Source organism: Coturnix japonica, chromosome 1 (assembly GCF_001577835.2).
Source record: "Coturnix japonica isolate 7356 chromosome 1, Coturnix japonica 2.1, whole genome shotgun sequence".
Lineage (NCBI taxonomy): Eukaryota > Metazoa > Chordata > Aves > Galliformes > Phasianidae > Coturnix > Coturnix japonica.
In genome coordinates, this window is record NC_029516.1 from 145,307,711 (window position 1) to 145,321,172 (window position 13,462).

The 13,462-nt window shown below is 38.1% G+C and overlaps 1 long non-coding RNA gene across 1 annotated transcript; it reads left to right on the plus strand.

Moving 5' to 3' along the window:
- The first annotated feature begins 416 nt into the window (after positions 1-416).
- LOC107308239 lies at positions 417-9,545 on the plus strand. The gene is made up of 3 exons (XR_001552700.2): positions 417-452; positions 1,359-1,442; positions 9,035-9,545. It is a non-coding gene; the product is annotated as an uncharacterized LOC107308239 (long non-coding RNA).
- Positions 9,546-13,462: the final 3,917 nt, after the last annotated feature.

Sequence of the window (13,462 nt, forward strand, 5' to 3'; positions counted from 1 at the left end):
TTGTCATACGTATATATTCATTTTTCTCTTTCAAGTCTGTAATGTCAGAAGTACTGTTGACATAACTTAAGCCTATTTTGGCCCTGTAGAATTCAGTTTGCAGGCAAATCTTAATTTATGCTTTTATGTTTTAATTTTCTATCTCCCAGTAAAATCAGTTATGTATTTCATTTTCAATTTGGACTTTTATCAGATATCTTTTTTTTCCTGGCATTACATTTTTGGCTCCTCCATCACTCATAGACTCATCTATTTTGAGCTTATTTTCAGTGCATCTTTTATGCATTTCACATTTGTGTGGAAAGCCCAATTCTTAGTTAGTGTTCAGTTCATTATCATGATGAAGTTTCTCAATAACTGACTTGAGTTAATTAAAAACTATGAAACATAACAAGTGGCACAGAACCAGTTGCAGTCAGAAATAAGGGACCTCAGTCAGTGCTAATGTGCATGTAAGTGTTCCTTAATTTTTTTGTTTTCCTTATGTATTCCAGATGGAAATTCTAGTGAACTTGTCAGGCTATTTCCTTAGACATTCATTCATTGCACTTATGCAACCACAGTAGGCCAAAACACTTAGATGTTCTTTATTCAGAAACCCACTGTAAATGCTTCTACACAACAGAATCTGAATCACTGTAATTTCTTTTTCAGCTTCCTAATTCAAAATCAGTTATATATAATGACAGCTTCTAACAACTCCTCACATTTTATTTGTCCTATTTAACATTATCTAAATGTAGTCTGAAGCTACCGATTATTTGAAAACAAACAAAACCCTGGAATGTACAAGTCAGTTTAAAAAGTTGAATATATACAGTAGAGAATGTATTCATTATATAACATTCTGGTCAGAGTCACCCAACTGATGAAACGTAAACTACATGTATTCTTGCTGCTAAAAACCCACACTGAAATAGATACACAACAGCATGAAATACCTGAAGCTAGGAGATGTCTGTTATCAAAAAGCACAAAAGACCAATTCTGGGGACTGTAATCAAGGGCTACAGAAGTCACATTGACTCAGATTGTTTCCATGGAATATTCAACAAAATAATTTATCCAGCAAAACCCTGGAGGAGGGGTTGGCTGGTACTGCTATCTACTCACTCCCAGAATAAATAACTCAATTGATTCAGAAAACTGACTACATTCTCACAGCTATAAAAATTAATCAATATGTTATCTGTGTGCTTTTACAATACTCGTTTTAAAATTGTAATTTCTCTCTCATTTATTTCTCCTGCCTGTATGGTTTTCCAGTTCCATTTAGCAACAAGAAGTTAAATTTTTCACAAAAGATTAGAAGGAATGCATTGAGCAGTTAAATAACAGTTACTCATTTTTTTTTGCAGTTCCATTTCTGATCTCCCTGTTTATATTTATACTGTGGTGTTGTGTGCCTTTCTACTGTCATCCTAACCTGACTATTACATCAGGTAAATCAAGAGTAGGGAGATTAAAAAATGTCATTAGTGCAGCTGTTTATTGTTTTTCCCTTGAGGTGACATCAGATATCAAACCTCTGCAGTTTAAAGCTGAGCCAAGGTATACTGCAGCAGATTGCCCATCTGGTGTGACTTCAGAATATTAAAACCTCCTGTAGGCTATCAGCACAAGGACCAGTCAAATTCTTTGCTGTCATCCAGACATCTTACTTTGTGCTGCACACACGGTGTGATTTCCAATTAAGATGTTCAAAATCATAGTTATTAGCTTGTGATGAATTTTGATCATATTATCCAACCACAAAACTTCTGTATTTCATCTGTAACAGTCCAGCTAATATGTAGTGAGTGAAACAATATTTTGTCTCAGATCCAAAAGTGTTGTAGGAAATCAAGAACTGTCATTTACAAAGTGAAAAATCAAACAACTTTCTAGACTCTGTTGAACACTGCCACTGTAGATTAATGTGATACATTTCCTAAGTGACTGCAAAACCGTGATTTACATAACTATGACTGAATCTGAATGAATGTAGCATTTATAACCTTCCAACGTAAAAGAAGCAGTTGTACAATGACAGATTTCAGTTCTAGATACACAGGTCAAGTTTTTTTCTATTTCTAGCTAAATGAGTAATTACATCCTTCCCCAACTTCTCTCACAAGACAAGCACACATATAGTTCAAAGTTAAAAATACCACAAGTCTGAAAGCTTTATTGAACAACATCAACTATGAAATGTGGATTATTTAGTTGACATGGTTAACAGAGGCAAATTACAACATATATTTAAGTGATTGGAACATTACATTTGGAAAGCAAGTATGTTTTACTGTGATGTATATGTTCTGGTAAATTTTCCCAAGTAAAAACAGAGAGAAACTCAGAGTTGAGGCTTTCTAGTTTTTGCATATAATGCAAATATCAAGCTCTGAGTATGAATTAAGGTGTTTATTATTGTGAAATGCCAAGGTCAGAGGCCTGAAGGGAGAAAATGCCCCCAAACCCCCAAACCTGCTTCTTTGTAAAAGGAGATAGAGAACTGATCAGAAGCAATGCTTACTAGTGAGACAGTCTGCAATCAAAATCTCCATTTTTATGGGCATACTAACAAAGGAGAATTCTAAAGAAAGATTTGAAAAGGAACAGTGAAATTGCTTACTGGTCTTTACAGAATACTTCTTCATAGAGCGAATACTATCTGGAGAAAATGGACAAAGGTACCTAGTTAGAAATCTAGTGAATGTGTGATGGGACTGATGGAATTCACTGGCTAAAGAAGAGAATTAATTTTTTCATTTTCCAAAATGTATGAGGGATGAAGGAAAAGTTTTGAAAGCAAGAGAAATAAGTATATTTTAACAGAAAGAATGGGGGAGAAGAGAGAGATGAAGCAGAAAGATGGAATAAATTTTACCAAGAAAACATGCTAGAAGATTTAGGTTGGTAAGAGTGTTTATCCTTATCCACCATCCAACAGGACAGCATATTTATAACTTAAACATTCCTAAAGTTTTAAAAGCAGTTTAATATTCATAGTGATAACAGACTGCAGCAAAAGGTATAAGAGAAATGTTCATTAATCCTTTTGGGAAAGAAAAATCTGTCTTCAGTTTTCACACTATCAAAAGCTATTGTCAAGGATGTGCAGATTATTATTCAAAGTTTTATTCTCTGAAGATCACGAGAGAATATTCTTGTTAATTCCAATGAGTTATTAACATCACTAGTTAAATATTTCTACCTCTTCTGAACTAATATGAATAGGTCTAATAAAATCTAGTGAAAGGGAGAGAATTTATTGACTGCAAATTGCTGATGTCCTCAGAATAGTTTAAGAAAATGAGATTTATCTCATTTACCTTCTGCATTTATAAGTTAGTCACCTAATTTAAGCCAGTTATCAAAGCGCCTTCTATCATCAGTGAAGACACAGAAGGATCTTCAGATCTTTTCACTGACTTATGAATTTTTTCCATTTGTTTCAAATATCTATTTTAAGGGCTGGATGAACTGCCTGTTGGAGGTGCTACCTTCTCTCCATGAGCTAAAGAGCTTCAGTTAAGTGTGGTTTCAATAACCACTAACTGTAGCAAGAGCTTTGCTTAGTTCTATCTTTCAGATTGCCCTAACCATCAGAATATGAATCTCCTCTTTATATAAATACTATAAGCCCCCATACATTTTTGTTGTTTTATGAAACTGCAGTACTTTTAAATATATTTGAGGTAGGATGACAGTCATTACCAGTATCATCTCTGATATTTGACAGGCAGGGCTACAGGAAAAAATGATATAATTGGAGTGCAAAAAATGCATAATTATCACAGGAACAAAAGTCTTACAGTGAATGATGTAGCTGTTGGGTAGTCGTCATCCACACATATAAGCACTGCAGTTTTATCTGGGATGAGTACATTCCATTGCTCAGTTCTCAGCACCATTCAAGACATAAGGCTGTTCTTGCTGCTGAGATGCATGCTGCTGTTGCTTCAAAGTACGTTTTTCTTCGGAAAATCCTGTATCATGCTGTTGTATTCCTCTTTTCAGTGAAGAATGCAATGGAGTTTATTCAGGTACTGCTCTTAATTATGCATGCTTTGAATCACATTGGGAACAACACTGTTCCTTTATCCACATTGTAGTTCACATGAAGAAAGCTGTTTTGAACATATGTATCACCCTTTCAAATCAAGTATCTGAACAATTACAGCTTGGCCTTCTGTATTAGTATCTCACTACAGACAGCAAACCTGGATCACTTTGCAGCTCACAATATTCACTTTCCTTCAACGGGACTAAAAGAGGCTTTTGTTGACATTTTTCTAGCTGGTAAAAATGTATCTATCTGCTGTCCAAATCTGAAACTCACATAACTTACTCTTAAATAATAACTTTATGAGCACTCAGTAGGGTATTAGGATTGATGAACTGGTGTCTTCCTATTTGATTCTTAATCTTGGCAAAGGTTATTCTGATTTTGAAGCTTTCCTTTTTGTTAGTACCATCATGGTCATTCAAAACAAGAAACAGATGAACTCATGAATGAAAAGATCTGCAGTTGTGTTGGCAGACAGGGAAAAGGGATTACATTATTTTTCGGGGACTAATGGACACACAATTGCGGATTTGTTTGTTTTCCAGATTAATGCTGGTTGTAGAAGTAACAATGATAACACACTTAATGAGATCACTCAAGGGATTCACAGAATCATAGAAACACTAAGGGTGGAGAAGACCACCAAGATAATGTAGTCCAGCCATACACCTACCAACAATATTGCCCACTAAGTCATGTCACTAAGTACTACATCTACCCTTTCCTTAGACAGCTCTGGGGCAGTGACTTAACCACCACCCTGGGCAGCCCATTCCAAAGCCTAACCACTCTTTTGGAAAAGAAATTCTTCTTAATATCCAACCTAAACCTCCCCTGGAGCAACCTGAGGCCATTCCCTCTAGTCCTATTAATGTTATCCATGAAAAGAGGTCAACTTCTACCCTGCCACAACCTTCTTTCAGGTACCAGCGCCCCAAACAGTTCAAAGTCTACCCTCAGGAAGTCCAGGGCAGCAGTTTTGCTGACCCTGCTTCTGACTTCACCAAGAGTACAGAACTCCACCATTTTTGTGCCCAAAACAGCTCCCAGCCATCACATCTCCCACCAGTCCTTCTCTGTTTGTGAACAGCAGGTCTAGCGGGATCCTTCCCCCAGAAGTCTCACTTAAGTCTCACAGAAGTCTCTGCCTCTTCATCCTGGTTTGGCAGTCCATAGCAAACCCCCACCAGGATGTCCACTTTGTTGGCCTTCCCCCTTATCCTTACCCACAGGGACTCAACCTTATCATTCCCAGCCCTGAGCTCTATAAAATCAAAGCACTAACACAGAAAGCCACACCACTGCCCACCCCTTCTGAAGGGATAATAGCCATCCATTGCAGTACTCCAGTTGTGGAAGTGATCCCACCATGTTTCAGTAAATTGCAAGTTAGTTACAGTTTGCCTGCTGTGCAGTGGCTTTCAGCTCCTCCTGCTTGTTGCCCATGCAGTGTGCACTCGTGTAGATGCACTTCAGATGAGCCATTGGCCACACCAGAAACTCTGGCACTGTTCTTCCAAGCTCATTTATAGTGAGCCTTGATCCATCCCTTTCTCCATTTATATATAGTTTAAAGTCCTGCCAGCTATTGGGGTAAAATCTGTTTCCTGCTTCACAGAGAAGATTCAAGCATATATCATACCATATCACAGAAGAGAGGCGAGACCTTCATTCTGCCAGATAAGCTATTGCAGACAAGTATAAAAATCAATTAGATCATTGTTGGACAGTCTATCTTACCATCCTGTACTGTACCCCCTATACTGTATAGTCCCCCTTGTATCCCTGCACTGTATAGTCCAGATTCTTTATGTCAAGACTTCTGCCAGGTTAATGAACCTTTCTGTTATAGCCCTGAGCGCACAAACAGGCCTTAATTACCCCAAGCAGCTTCACCTGTGACCTCCATTCACACTACAAACTTACACGATCAATTTTTGTTCCCGTAGAGCTTTTGGTCCCTGCTTCATCTCTGTTGAAGGAGTTCACAGCCATGAACCCTGTTGATCCTGAGCTGCAGTGTGACTTGACCTGTCTCATCACTGTGGATGTGCCACTCATCCATAGACTGTGTCTGACCATTTTTACCTTCATAGAACCTGACACTGATGTTTGCAGTGATTTCCTGGCATGACTTCATACCTGCCTCATTGTCGTGAACTCCAAGTGATGCCCAGACACTTACTCAGACATTGAGATTTTGCTCTCTAAATTTTGTTTATAGAGTAGTAGAAACCACATCAACTATCCCATGGTTGTCTTGACAAGTAAATCTTGGTTTCACAAGTTTTTCCTCCTATGAAGTTGTGCCACAATAAATTGAAAGCATTGTGAGAGGATATTATCAACTGCAGCCAGCTGAAAGGCACCTCTGTAATGATCACAATAAATTTTCTCTCTTTTGTTGCTCCAGAATGTTAGTTACATCTCCAAGTCCTATTAAATGACCTCTGTATCACAATTCAACTTAATCTCCCTCATTTCCGCAGTAATATTTTGTAAAAATAACTGAAAACATTCATTTTTCTTAACCACCAGCTTTAAGTTATAATAGTGTAGGTGAAGGAAAATGGAAACTTAAGAAGTTTATTCTGATTCATTCTTGTCAGAAAACTGTCACTTCACAAACTTCTAAGAAGAAACATAGCTTAGTAGCTCTGCTGCACTGGAGGAGTACTTGTGATACAAAGTACACTTTCCAAATACATTCTTCATCTTCCCATGACAAGAGATGAAGCTTCTGTGGAACATTAGAACGGTAGCAAATTGTACTCAGTTTGTAGAAGTGTGCCATTATTTGAGTTAAAGAGCTATTAAAAATCAGCCACGCTCACTGAAACAACCCAGGGAACAGAGGAACAAAAAGTAATACCCAGACTGGATAGAAAAAAGTGACTTCAGTTACCCACACAATCTTTAGTTTCATATAGAATATATTTCATTAATTTCCAAAAATGATGGTGATGATTTTTTTTTTTTAATGAAAAGATGCATTTATCTTAATACACATATTGAGTAATAACTATAGCTGAACATTAAGTTGCAGTAACCATAACACAACTGCATTCATTATTTCTCTGAGGACAAAAAAAAAAAAAAAAAAAGCAAAACAAAACTAAACAACAACAACAACAAAAAAAACAACCCAACAACAACAATAATAATAAAAAAACTAAACTAAAATGAGAAACTTAAAAAGATGGATTAGAGTAAGAAAGCCTGTCAAAAACAAATAAGAGCTATATAAACAAATAACAATCAATTTTAAGACTTTCTTGATACATAATTAACTCAAAAAAGCATTCTGTATACATACATATATGTTTATGCATATGTATCTCAAAATAATACATCTGTCACAAGATAGCAAGGGATTTTTAAAAGTGGAAAGTATCATATCCTTTTAGAAATTAATATCAATTATCACATCATAGAAGCATAGAATCACAGAATGGCCTGGGTTTAAAAGGACCACAGTGATCATGGAGTTTCAGCACCCCTGCTATGTACAGGGTCACCAACCACCAGACCAGGCTGCCCAGAGCCACATCCAGCCTGGCATTGAATGCCTCCAGGGATGGGGCATCCACAACCTCCTTGGGCAACCTGTTCCAGTGCATCACCACCCTCTATGTGAAAAACTTCCTCCTAATATCTAACCTGAACCTCCTGTCTCATTTCAAAACCATTTTCTCTTGTCCTATCACTATCCACCCTCGTAAACAGGCATTCCCTCTCCTGTTTATATGCTCCCTTCAAGTATTGGAAGGCCACAATGAGGTCTCCCTGGAGCCTTCTCTTCTCCAAGCTGAACAAGCCCAGTTCCCTCAACCTTTCCTCACAGGAGAGGTGCTCCAGCCCTCTGATCATCTTAGTGGCCTTCCTCCTCTGAATCCACTCCAAGAGCTCCACATCCTTTCTGTACTGGGGGCTCCAGGCATGGACACAGAACTCCAGATGGGGCCTCACAAGAGCTGAGTAGAGGGGGACAATCACCTCCCTCTCCCTGCTGCCTGCTCCATTTTTAATGCAGCCCAGAACACAGTTGGCCTTCTGGGCTGTAAGCACACACTGCTGGTTCATGTCCAACTTCTCATCCACTAGGTCCCCCAGTTACTTCTCCACAGGGCTGCTCTCAAGGGGTTCTTTGCCCAGTCTGTATAAATACCTGTATTGTAAAAATAAAATACAGACTCTTGGAAATCTGAAAAGTGAAGCATTAAAATGATAAGAGTATACTGAAAAAGGAAAGCTATGGTGAATTTATTGAGTTATCTAGACACTATGGAAAATAACTGTATGCCCCAGCATTCTGACATAAGCCTTAAAAAGTTTTTAGTAAATGCCCTGAAATGTCTCTATGTTTGATTACACTGCCGTGGACCCTTAATCCAGAAAGAATATCACAGTTTTCTCCTCTAGAAATCCATTTGTTTTCTCTTGGGAAAAAATAGCAATTTGTTCTAACCTTGCAGTGAACATTTGCTACTATAACAGTAGAATAGACAGGATCTTGGTAATTCATTTTAATCTTTAGGTGGCTCTGAAAATCTCACACTTAGTATAAAACTATATAACATAGCCTTTACTGCAGTCCATGACACTCAGACCACTTAAAATCTTTAATTTATGTCAGCTGTCAGGGTTGGCCCAGTCACTTCTGCAGTTAGAAATGAAGATAATTTGGCACATAATTAAATTACAAACCTGAACTTTATAATAATGTAGTATGCAATGTATCCTAAATAGTGCCACAAATCACATCTCCAATATCCTCATAAAGATCCATTTGATAAACTGTATAATGGACTTATTCACTGATCTTTTTTTCCTATCCCATCTTATAGAAGGTAAATTAAATTTCCTCAGTTGAGTGAGAGGCCAGCCTAAAATATTTTGTGAGCAATTATTAGCAACACGGAATCTACAATAAATGAATGGATCAAGCTACTTTTCTACTTATTATACCCTCATCTTTTACAGGGTGACTTTGAAAGCTTCAAAAAGGAGAACGAAGACATTCAGATTACAACTACTCTTGAAAGTCCTTTATTTAAATTCTAGCTAGAAAAGAGAGAGAATAAATCCATTGTATGTAAAATTTTGTTTGACATTTCCAAAAGTTATGACTGAAATAAAATCCATAACAGGACTGTGACATAAGCTGTCTTCAGGTACGCCCTTCTCATCTTTATACTCTCCTATACAACTACAATGGACGTGAGGAAACAGCTGCAAGTTGTGCCAGGGGTGGTTTCTGTCAGGTGTCGGGTAGAATTTCTTCACTGATCAGCATTGCAACAGTCTGCTGAGGGAGGTGGCAGAGTTGCCATAACTGGAGGTACTGAAGAAAAGTGTGGATATGGCACTTAGGAATGTGGTTTAGTATTAGGTGATAATAATCTTCCAGGGTAAATCTATAATTTTTCATTTTATTGAATAAATATATGCTACATACATACATATTATAACATAACTTATGATTAAACGGCAATTGAATTATGACGAAGAAAGTACAAGAATTAGAGTTCTCCTTTTTACAGAGAAAAGCACAGCAAATTTTCTTTTATAAAAAAATTATTTAATCAATTTAAAAATTACTTAATTCTATTTAATACACACAAAGCATGATTTTCCTCAGAAATTTAACATAAATTTGTTCATTTATTAGTACAATAAACCTGTTAGCAGCCAGGATCCTTTGTAAATCTAATACATGAACAATCTGAGTTTTTATCTCCATTTATCTTAATAATGGAATAATAGGATTCTCACATTTTCACTGTGAAATTAAGTAATATCTAATCCATAGGCTGCATTTAAAAATACCACATCGTAGGACATTTAAATTATTAGGGACTGTATTGCAATATGAAGAGTTTCTTAAATAACAAACAGCATCAATTGACTCGATAAGACACAACAACAGGTTGTGTTTTTGAAACTTGATTTTTATTACTTACTTTTTTATTATTAGGTTAGCAATCCTGTAACTTATTCTTGGGGTACTTTCTATATTAACTGTTTGAATAAGATTTTAGGAAAGGTTTAAGATACGTAGTCAGTTGGTGTAACTTACAAACAGCAATGCAGGTTTGAGAGATTTGAGGTTAGGAGAGCCTGTTTGGTGCTTTTCATGAAAGAAAGAAGAAATATCCTGGAAGGGCACTTGCAGCTGGCATCCTTCTTGCTTCTGCCAGTTGGAGTGTTTGTGTAGCCTAACTAACAAAATCTGCTGAAACTGTATGCTTGCTGTATAAGAACAATAGCATTGCTTACAAATTTCTTTCTAACTTTTATGTGACAGTCTAATAGGATTAATCTAATCAAAAAGAAAAAAAAAGATAACAGTTAATTTACTGTTTTATTCTTTGTATAGGCAAGAACTAGGCATTTCTAAATAAAATATGGAGAACTGCCTAATTTCAGTCAAAAGCCAGATTGCAATCCAGTTCACAGGATTTTATTTGACAAATTGCCTCAGTGGAAGAATGAATATCAAGGAGATACTCATTTCTCATTTCCATAGGTTTAAGGCTTGAGCCACATTGCAAAACCAAAACAAAAATCAAAACCGAAACCAAAACCAAAACCAATCCAAACCAAACAAAACAAAGACACTGAACAGAATTGAGAGAGTCCAGTTAAATACGCCAATTCAAATTTTGCAAATACTCATATGTTTAAGTTATGTTGTTGCTTTGTCTCATACATTTTTAAAACTGAAAAACTCATTCCAGAAAAAAAAAAAAAAAAAAATGCAAAATCATCAAACTGTGTGCTTGTTCCAGCCAGTATCCACACTCCAGTTATGGTCTTCTCAAGACTGCAGAATCATAGAATCATTTAAGTTGGAATGAACCCTTAAAGGTCATCTAGTCCAGCTCCCCTGCAATGAACAGGGACAACAACTACAGCCAGATCAGGTTGCTCAGAGCCTAGTCCAGCCTGACCTTGAATGTCTTCAGGGATGGGGTATTCACAACCTTTCTGGGAAACGTTTTCCTTCTATCTAGTCTAAATCTCCCCTCTTCTACTTTGAAACAATTTCCCTTTGTTCTGTCACAACAGATCCTGCTAAAGGATCTTTCCCCTTCCTTCTCTTCTCCAGACTGAACAGACCCAGCTCTTTCAGCCTGTCCTCACAGGGAAGGTGTTTCATCCCTTGGATCATTTATGTGGCCCTCCTCTGGACGTGCTCTAACAGGTTTATGTCTCTCCTGTACCTAGATCACCTGGACACAGTACTCCAGGTGAGGTCCCACTAGCACGGAACAGAGAAGAAGGATCACTTCCCACGACCTGCTGACTATGCTCCTTCTGATGCAGCCCAGTATATGGTTGGCTTTGTAGGCTATGTGGGCACATTACTGGATCATATCCAGGTTGCCATCCACCAGTACTCCCAAGCCCTTTTCAGCAGGGATGTGCTTAATTATTTCACCATCCATCTGGTATTGATAGCGGGGATTGCCACAGTCCAGGTGCAGGACCTTGCACTTGGATTTATTGAACCTCATGAGGATCTCCTGGGTCCAGTGCTAGAGCCTGTGTTACTGATTCTTTCTCCCATCTACTACTCAGTTATTATTAATCTTGACCTGCTAAGCTGTTAAGCACCTAAGAAGCACAAGAGAGGTAGTGTAAAAGATAATAATAATTGATCAAAAGTACTAACATTTATTTTTGGCTTAGAAAATTGTCTAATAAATTATTCTCTTTAGTGTTTCTCTATTATCACAATACAGTACTTTGAAAGTGATATATTGGCACAAGGCATTGTGTTCTACCACAGTGCAATTAGGAGGTCCATTTAAACAGCTTTATCATATGCATACATAGACTGATTAATTTTCTAATCAAATGTTCCAGGAAATCATTAACCATGACATTAAACAGTGTCATGCTAATTACACTTTCCACAAAGAATTCCAATATAAATTTATAAAAGATTTACAGAAACGTGCCAAAGAACAAACCACATAATGTATTCAAATAATTGTAGCCCCACAGCTCCCCAACGTTGGGCCCCAACCCTCCAAAGGTCCAGTTTGGGGCTGTGCTTTACTGAAACTCCACATTATTCCAGGCATAACAAGTTGTGGGTTATGACAGGTTGCATTTTTGTGGGTGATGCTGAGGGACTGATAATAATTTTATCCTATGTCACTGTGTTGTATTGGAAAGCAGGAAAGCATTCAAATTAATTTGAAACAGTGAATATAATCAAAGAATCTCAGAACTGTAGGGAACTGAAAGGACCTCAGGAGGGTGTCTAGTCTGGGGGAGACCTTTTATTTTTGCTATACTCGAGGCATAACTACATTTTAAAAGCAATATTAGCATCTTACTGAAGAAAAAAGAGACTTGTGCTATTTTGGTGAATACACTAGATATAAATACTGAGTGTTATAGTTTTTCTTTTCTTTTTTTTTTTTTTTTTCTTAATGATATCCAACACTGAGTATTAGAGGCCTGAGCAGCTCTATTACAAAGAAAGGTTAAGAGACCTGAGTCTGTTCAGCCTCAAAAAGAGAAAGCTGAGAAGGAATCTCATAACTTAATAAATACCTAAAGGGTGGGACTCAAGTTGAGGGGGGCAGACTTTCTTTCAGTGGCACAGAATCACAGAATGACCTGGGTTGGAAGGGACCTCAAGGATCATGTAGTTCCAACCCCCCTGCCTGGCAGGGCCACCAAACATACACATTTACTAGATCAGGTTGCCCAGGGCCCCGTCCAACCTGGCCTTGAACACCTCCAAGGACGGGGCATCCACAACCTCCCTGGGCAGCCTGTTCCAGGACCTAACCACTCTCCTAGTGAAGAACTTCCCCCTAACATCCAACCTAAATCTTCCCCCTTTCAACTTAAAACCATTTCCCCGTGTCCTGCTATTGTCAGCCCTTTCGAAGAGTTTACTCCCTTCTTGGGTGTAGGTTCCCTTCAGGTATTGAAAGGCTGCAATGAGGTCACCCCGCAACCTTCTCTTCTCCAGGCTGAACAAGCCCAACTCCCTCAGCCTGTCCTCATAGGGGAGGTGCTCCAGCCCCCTGGTCATCTTCGTGGCCCTCCTCTGGACCCTTAACAAAATCTCTATGTCTTTCTTGTACTGAGGGCTCCACACCTGGGAGACGGGACACGCAGCTTTGGAATGCACTGCCCAGGGAGGTGGTGGAGTCACCGACCATGGGAGTGTTCAAGAAACGCTTGGATGTGGTGCTGAGGAATATGATTTAGCCTGGAAGTATTGGTAATGGTTGGACTAGATGATCTTATAGGTCTTTTCCAACCTTGATAATTCTGTGATTCTGTGGAATAAGGGCTGTGAGAGCAACAGAGCACTGGAACAGGCTGACCAAAGAGGTTGCAGGTTCTCCTTCTCTGGGCACAGACACACCTATCTGCACA